Raw genomic sequence first — 7,665 nt, 5'->3', positions numbered from 1 at the left:
CTAGCCCCCACCCTGCATCACTTACTTACTGGCTAAGGCAGCCAGAGCATCTCCCTGGAGGACCCAGCCTCCAGTTCCCTGCTCCACTTCTTTAAACTTTGGTCTTTTTAGACCCCTGGATATCCAGGGGTCTAATTTTCTCCATTCAGAACTTTTTCCGGGGAACATTTTTTCATTCCCTCACGTGCACACTCATCTGGACATGGCCAGTGGGTTTATGCAACCACATCTTCAGTAATAAACAAGTGGTTTAGAATTAATTTAATTTCAGAATTCTACACCCAGTGTCAGCAGCCATTAGGGATCCAGTGATAATTTTTATCATCATGGGAAGATGTTTTCTTTCTGCAGTGACCTTTGGACCCAGTTAAGTGAGCTTTAGTTAAAGTGCCCCTGCCACCATTTTTCAGCATGGGGCACTGATACACATGACGCTGGAGTCTGCTGGAGCACGGTAATTACCATGCTCTAGTCTAGTAAATTAGATTAATTGAGTCTGGTCTGACACACTGTAATTGCAGTGCATCAGAGCAGCCTTGATGCACATGTATAGGCACCCTGAGATATTAAAAACTGACATCCAGCTGTCCTTGCATATAAACAAATGTAGGAAAAAACAGTTGTCAGGGAGCATGGGTAAGCCCTGAGCCCTATCTAGATATTAATATTTCAGACTGCTTTGCAAATGTGAAATAGCCTTGCAGACATAATATAAAAAAAAAAAAAATCAGAAATTGCTGATGTACCCAATCAACAGCATAGGGTATACAATGCCTCTTTTGACTGCAATGGCTTTTACTATCCTTTTATTAATATTCCGATTCCAACATTTCTGAACTCACTTGCATTCCTATGGATTCCCTAAACTGCTTTTTGCATACTTCCTAGCTGCCTCATACTGCTACTAGACTCTCAAACTTGACCAACATTACTAAAAAGGTTCTCACTTAAATAGAACTAGGCAGTTGAATCTGCTAAAAGCCAGTCAGAGTAAGTAGAGTATAAAAAGAATAAATTAATTTGGTGGCAAATTAAGAGCATACTTTTTCCTACTTGTCAAACTCATTCCCATTTTTTACTCAAAAGATTCTAAATGAATCAACAAGTACTGAACATTTTCTGGTCAGTTCTGAAATGCTGGATTTATTTCATTCCCATTAATCTCTATTATCATGGTCCTTTTTCTGTCTGCTTCCATGCCATTGCAGAAAGCATTGCATACCTCATGGAAAACACTGTTCTTTTGAAAATACCAGCAAAGTTTTGTAGACATAAGAGGGCTGCCTAAAATTGGAATAAACATCAAATTTGGGGGAGTTAATTGGCTGTTCAACTTCTGAGCCACAGGTCTTGCAAGGTGTTGAGATCCCTTCAAGAGGACCTGAGAGGATGCATGTTCCACTGCCACTGATGAGAACTATAGGGCATGCTCAGTGTTGTAAGATCATTCCTCTTGAAGTTCACCATCAAGATAAGTGCAGAGGAATATTTTCCTTGAACTCTCAAGGAAGAGCAAGCAAAGCCTGTAGTCATATACCACAGTTACAAACACAAGACATAGAAGCAGAAAAATTTTGGGGGTGGGGCAGGATTGTGGGGACAGAAGTGTTGTTTTTCTTGTTTCTGTATTTTGGCATCCTCCATGCAGCATGAAGATTCCATGCTTTCAGATGCTGGGCTTTGTCAGAGTAGCAGACTGCAGAGCAGTGTAGTGATACTCCAGCTAGTTTTTTTAAATTTAGCATGTGTACCAGAAGCAGCCTGGTGAGAGTTGAGCACAGGCCTATCTACCCCATTTCAGGTAAATTGATTCATGTGGGTCATACTGCTTCAAATATCTGGCTATTTCATTTAAAGCTATCTTGACGTTACACTGCAGTTTATAGTACAAAGATACTCACGGATCCACTGAGCAGTGCTACCATCCATAATAATTATTTTAAATTTGTTTTGGAGGAGGTCTGTTCTCTTCATTGTGCAGCAGTTGTCACAGCTGCCAAAAGTGTGGTGCGCATTGCATACCCCTTCAATTAATATCTACTTTTAGACCTTTAAGAGTAAAATTCTAAACCTACGAATAAGGATATGTCTGTTATTAACCAAGCTCTGGGATACATTGCAATATAACAAAATAAAAAATTAAGCTTCTGTGACTTCATAAGGAGTTGAAAGCCTGTCTGAATGGGATCAAGAGGTCTGTAGAACAAGGACAAAGTCCTACAGTGTATTTCTATATCCCCATAAACAGAAGTCAGAAGTCTATGACTTGTGGGCCTGATCTAGCCGACAAAGGTCCGACCCAGCCCAAGGTAGCATGGGACACTGGGTAGAAGACAGCAGTACTGAGCAACCCCATCCCCTCCCTACTGTTCTCTGGTGCCTCTGCTTATTTTCTCTGCAGAGGGGTCAGGTATCTACAGCAAAAGTAAGTGCAGGCAGCCTGGGTACTTGCTGGGGATGGGACAAACAGGGGGATGGGGGCAGGGGATGGGACAAACAGAGATTTGTGGCCTGTACTGAATTATATTTGAATTATATTTCAAAGGGTTTTGTGTTAACATAAAAGAATCATATTGCAAAACATTTAGGAGAATCATTGAAGCATGTACATGAAATTCTTTGGTTGCTAATGGGGCTATAAGGGACAGCATTTCCCATATTCAGGTTGACTATGGACCTTAATAAACAAGAGTTACATAAACATTTATAATGCACACTGTGAAAAAGGGCTGATCAGTCTTATCCTATACAGAGTTAAGCAGAAAAAATAGTGTTACCTAGAATACGTTTGTCAAAACTCTTAAATTAAAAACATAACAGAATCTAATAGCTGTGGGCAGAAAATTCTGAGTCATTTTCTGGTGCAGACAAATTGCAACTTGTATAAGCTTGCTGACAGATTTCACTAAACGGTAACTGAAGCCCCAGTACTGGAAATGGGTATTTATGATCCTGCTATAGGTGGTATTTAAAGCATCCATTCCTGGGAAGTAGGCAGCAAACACAGAGAAATGTCTCTGAAAGAAAAAAAATGTGTGGAGAAAAGGATAATTATTTCTTTTAAAATATACCATATATATATTTTAATAACATTGAACTCTTCAGGGTGAAAGCAGAAGTTGAAAGGGTTTTCACAGCCAAAGCACATGGTGTTAAATATCTTATTCACTCCCTGTTTCACTCTATGGAGATCATAATTACTATCAAGTTAGTACTAAATCTACCAAATGAGCCTGACCTCAGGGCAGCACACTCCTTTGCAGCTCTGTTTTCTCTCCAAAATGCCTGCTAATCTATGTATATTTAATAGAGATAGGATATTTGAGGGACTGAATGGTGTTAAAAATGGTAAATCTCAGGCCTTAAGGCAGCCAACTTCATCTTAGCAGAACAATGTGCGGGGGAAGGGAGAAGGAGCTGTTAAAATTCAGAGGAAGGTCATTATATTGACCCTTTATCCTACTGTGAATACAATGATAGCTCTATTATCAATATAATTATGCTCTTTTTTAATAACTACCTGGTAGCCATGATTTGTAGTAGAATTTTTCAGATGTAGCTCACCGAGAGCTGGCCCAGTCTTAGAACTTGGGTTCTGAAGGAAACGTGGCCATGTGGCAATTTTGTTTAAATTCAGAAAGAAACTAATTTTTTTCAAAAAGCCCAAAGTTACCACACCCCATCTCCTCCTCTCCCCTTTCCTTAAAAAGGCTTTGAGTATGAAATCCCATCCTGGTGAATATCAAGAGTTATGCTCCAGCACAAGAGGGAGTGGAGGCTCCTCCCAGAGGCAAGGTTAGGCCTGACACAGGAGATGTTTCCACTGTAAGAATGATTATCACAATACAACAGCTACATTGACCCAATAAATCCCCTACCAACCAACATTTACCCCAAAATAATCACAAAACAAACATGCAATGTCCAATAAAGTAATAATCTTAAAAGTTTTTGGTTTGCCCGAAAGAAAAAACTCCCAACTCTAAGCCCCTACTCTGAAAAGGGAGGCATGTCAAAAGACCATGAAGGTCAACAGGACCTCTCTAACGCTACTGATATTACATGGAGTGCCACAGCAATGGGTGGCAGAAGACAGGTAGCCACACTAAGCAAATCTTTGAAGCCCTCTCTGCATTCTCTCTCTCTCATTCACAACAGGGGGGAAAGGGAAGAGCCTGAGAGGATAGTTGACAAGGGTCTTTGGGTTAATGTGATATCTGTGATTAGACCAACTAAATAGTTGGAAAAATTGTTCTTTGCATGCTTTTGGGCACAAAAGCATTTGTTTGCTGGTGTAACGTGTGAGAGAGTTGTAAAGGACATACAAAAAACTAGAACTCTTGGTTCCAAAATTATACCTTTTATTAAACCGACTGGAAAATGCAAGAAAATTGTCCTTTTCTGCAAGCTTTCAGGATCAAAGTCCCTTCGTCAGGTTCTGGGAAAAGTATAGATGGTACAAGATGGTAAAAAGTCCCCATAGGTAGGAATAAACTTCGTTTTTGCACAGAGGAAGCTGAAGATGGAAGGTTGTCCCTCAGGGTCCATGAGAGTGTCTTTGTGAGCTGTGTTGAGTAGCTCTTTGATGTGTTGATCAGGTAGAATTCCTTCCCTGAAGGTGTCAGATGGCTGGCAGGGAGGTAAAAACAAAAACAAACAAAAAACCCCCACCTTCCTTGTTCTGCAATGAAGTTTAAAATCCAAAATCACCGGAGTACATGCATTCAATACATACAGTCCCCTTCCCACCTCTGGAGGTTTCCCCAAGCACCACCCTTTAATCTAAAGTCGCTGTGTTCAGGTCTCTAGGTCAGGGATCATGCGCAGTCAGTCTGTAATTCATCTGTGCTGTGCAGAGGCTTCCTTCTAACTCCATTCATTCTCGATTCTCTCTCTCACCATTACCCACTGGCTCTCTCTACAACCTCTCCCCTTATGCCTGAAGAAGGGTGTTTGTCCCTGAAAGCTTGCAAAGAACAATTTTTCCAACTATTTAGTTGGTCTAATAAAAGATATCATAGCTACCCAAATAACTTTGTCTGCCAATGGCCTTAGGCCAAAACAGCTACAACCAACAACTCTAGAAGACAGTTGATATACCTTAAACATGTTTCTGATCATACTAATGAATGATTAGCCTTGACATCTTATTTTGGCTTCTAGACAGAGGTAACTGGAAGCTGCTCTCATTAAAGAAGGATCATGTTTCCGTTTGTTCCCAGACCCACTCAGCACCTTCTACCTGGAGCTAAGAGCGTCACTTCTCACCTACAATGTGCAAGATCAAGCCCTACTTGACTGCTGTACCAGGCTGTAATAAAAAGATAGACATTCACTCTCCTTAAATTAAAAGAGCTTGAGTGGTACTGGAAGGAAAAACATTTTGTTAAAATGTGGCACTTAAAGCACCTACCTGAAGACGCTGATTTACTGAAAAACTTCCAGCAGTGGGATTCATGCATGTGACATACTGACAATTGTGAATTTCTTTTAAAATCAGTTTCTGTCTGTCATACCTATGTAGTTACAAAATAACAAAGGGATAATAAAGCTCAATTGTATATTCACAGTTTGAGATTTCTATTGACAGATCTTCACAGTGAATGCTTCTACAAGAAAGTCTGATTATGTAGCTCTCTCTCAAAAGAGCTGAAAAACCTCTCCTTTGTTACAACACTCTCACACACCATTTCTATCGTCTGGAATCTTTTAAGGGACATGTCAAGGTTGACAAGCCCAAATTTGGCCTCCTTTCACCAAATTATATTGGTAGATTTAAAGTATCTTCCACACAGGAAAAAAATCCCAGCTGTCAGTTTCTCCAAAACAAGGACTACACCTGTGTTCAAATCCGAACTCCAGAGCAGAGCAGAGATCCAGCAACAATTAGCCCCTGGTGCTGTGTGTTAATCATAGCTAAGGGTGCACAAATATGAGTTCATATGTACTATGCCCTCCCCTCTATCACCCTACTTATCAACCTGGGAACAGACTGAAAATCACTGGCTTTCTTCCCCTATAAGGAAAAGTGGCTTCATATGCTAGGCCTGTCAACTCTGACATTCTCACTTTATACTGGAGGGCTGAAATCCTTTGTAGTAGAATATGTTAAATGAAAATGTCTCTTTGGTTTGGCTGCTGGTTGATAACACATTTGTGCTTTAATCAAAAACTCCCCCCACAAGCAAAAACACCCCTAACATTACATTTTATGTAGGAAAAAAAAGCATTACATTTTCTAGCATTTGTAAAATAGCAAAAGAAATAAAAGGCTAGAATCACAAAACTACTAGAGAAACCAATATGCTTTTTTACTTGCATCTCAATCATTAGGGAGAAAATGCATGATTTCTCCAGAGTTGGATCTCTATTTCCTCTTGAGGGGATCTGATCCTATCTCTCCCCTGAAAGCACCCTATTAAGGCTATTAAGAATTTTCAGATATATGCATGGGAAGGGTGATTTCAGTCCCTCCTATTAAAGATGTCTTAAACTTATCCCCCCTTCCCCCACTGCTGTAGCAGGGAAAACAGTGGTAGGGAGCAAAGGGCTAAACTCCACCCCTTGCCCCCCCATGCCTGTGCCTGCCCCATTGCAGCCAACAGCTCCAGCCACTTCCCCCTACCTCTCAGGTGCTTGCCCCCAGCCCCCTATGTCGCTTTTCCTTCCTCTGTGCCTCTGCCTGAGCCTGTTTGCTGCCTGTCCCTCCTCTTGCCTGCCATCTTTGTCCTCCCTGCCATGCCTGTTCCCCTGTACCTACTTCTGTGCCTGTCCCCTGTACCTAACACCCTACCGTCACTTAGCTTCTCCTACAGCTCTGCTCTGGCTCCAGCCCTGCTTGGCCAGGCAGAAGCAGTGTTAGAAGCTGTAGGTCTGACCAGTAGGGCCGTGCAAAGCTTCAGGTGATGATTCGATTCGGAGGAGATTTGGCCCGATTCGGTGGCCGAATCTCCGAATCCGAATCAGGGGGACCAATTTAAAGGTCCGAATTGATTCAAAGCTCTCCAAATCTTGGGCAAAGATTCAGAGAGCTTTGATGATTCGGACAGTCCCTGGTGGCTGCAGCAGGGAGATAAAGCTGACTCCAATCTGATAAGTACTAGGGGCAGGGGAGGGAGGGCTTGGGGGAGAGGACCATGGGGGGACCCCTGCCAGCCCCCCAACCCTCTCCTGCTCCCCCAGTTCCCATCATGGCTGCCCCCCCAGCTCAGTACTTTAAAGAAAAGCCCTGGTGCTCACTGGGTGCTGCCGGATGAGGGGCAATCCCTGCTGCTCCCACTGCCCCATGCTGCATGGGGGGTTTTGCCATGAGCCCCCCCGACCCCAACCCCGCTCCCCCAGCTCCCCCACACGTGCCAAGGGAGGAGGGAGGACCCGGGCACACCTGGATGGGGTCATCTTACCTCAATCCTGGGGAAACTCTTTGAGAAGATCACCAAGGAGCACATCTGTGATGGGCCGGCATCGGGGATGATGCTCAAGGGCAACCAGCATGGTTTCATTAGGGGCAGGTCATGTCAGACCAACTTGATTGCCTTTTACAATCAGGTCACAAAAGCATTGGATGCAGGTGTTGCCGTGGGTGTAGTCTTTCTGGACTTCAGCAAGGCCTTTGACACTGTCGACCACCCCATCCTCATTAAAAAACTAGGTGACTGTGGCATC

The 7,665-nt window shown here is 42.7% G+C and overlaps 1 pseudogene; it reads right to left on the bottom strand.

Annotated features, from left to right (window-relative positions):
* The window catches only part of LOC102376241, a 212,964-nt pseudogene that overhangs the window by 158,792 nt on the left and 46,507 nt on the right, over positions 1–7,665 (bottom strand).

Source organism: Alligator sinensis, unplaced genomic scaffold (genome assembly GCF_000455745.1).
Source record: "Alligator sinensis unplaced genomic scaffold, ASM45574v1 scaffold1469_1, whole genome shotgun sequence".
Taxonomy (NCBI): domain Eukaryota; kingdom Metazoa; phylum Chordata; order Crocodylia; family Alligatoridae; genus Alligator; species Alligator sinensis.
This window is presented reverse-complemented; position numbering and strand designations above follow the sequence as displayed.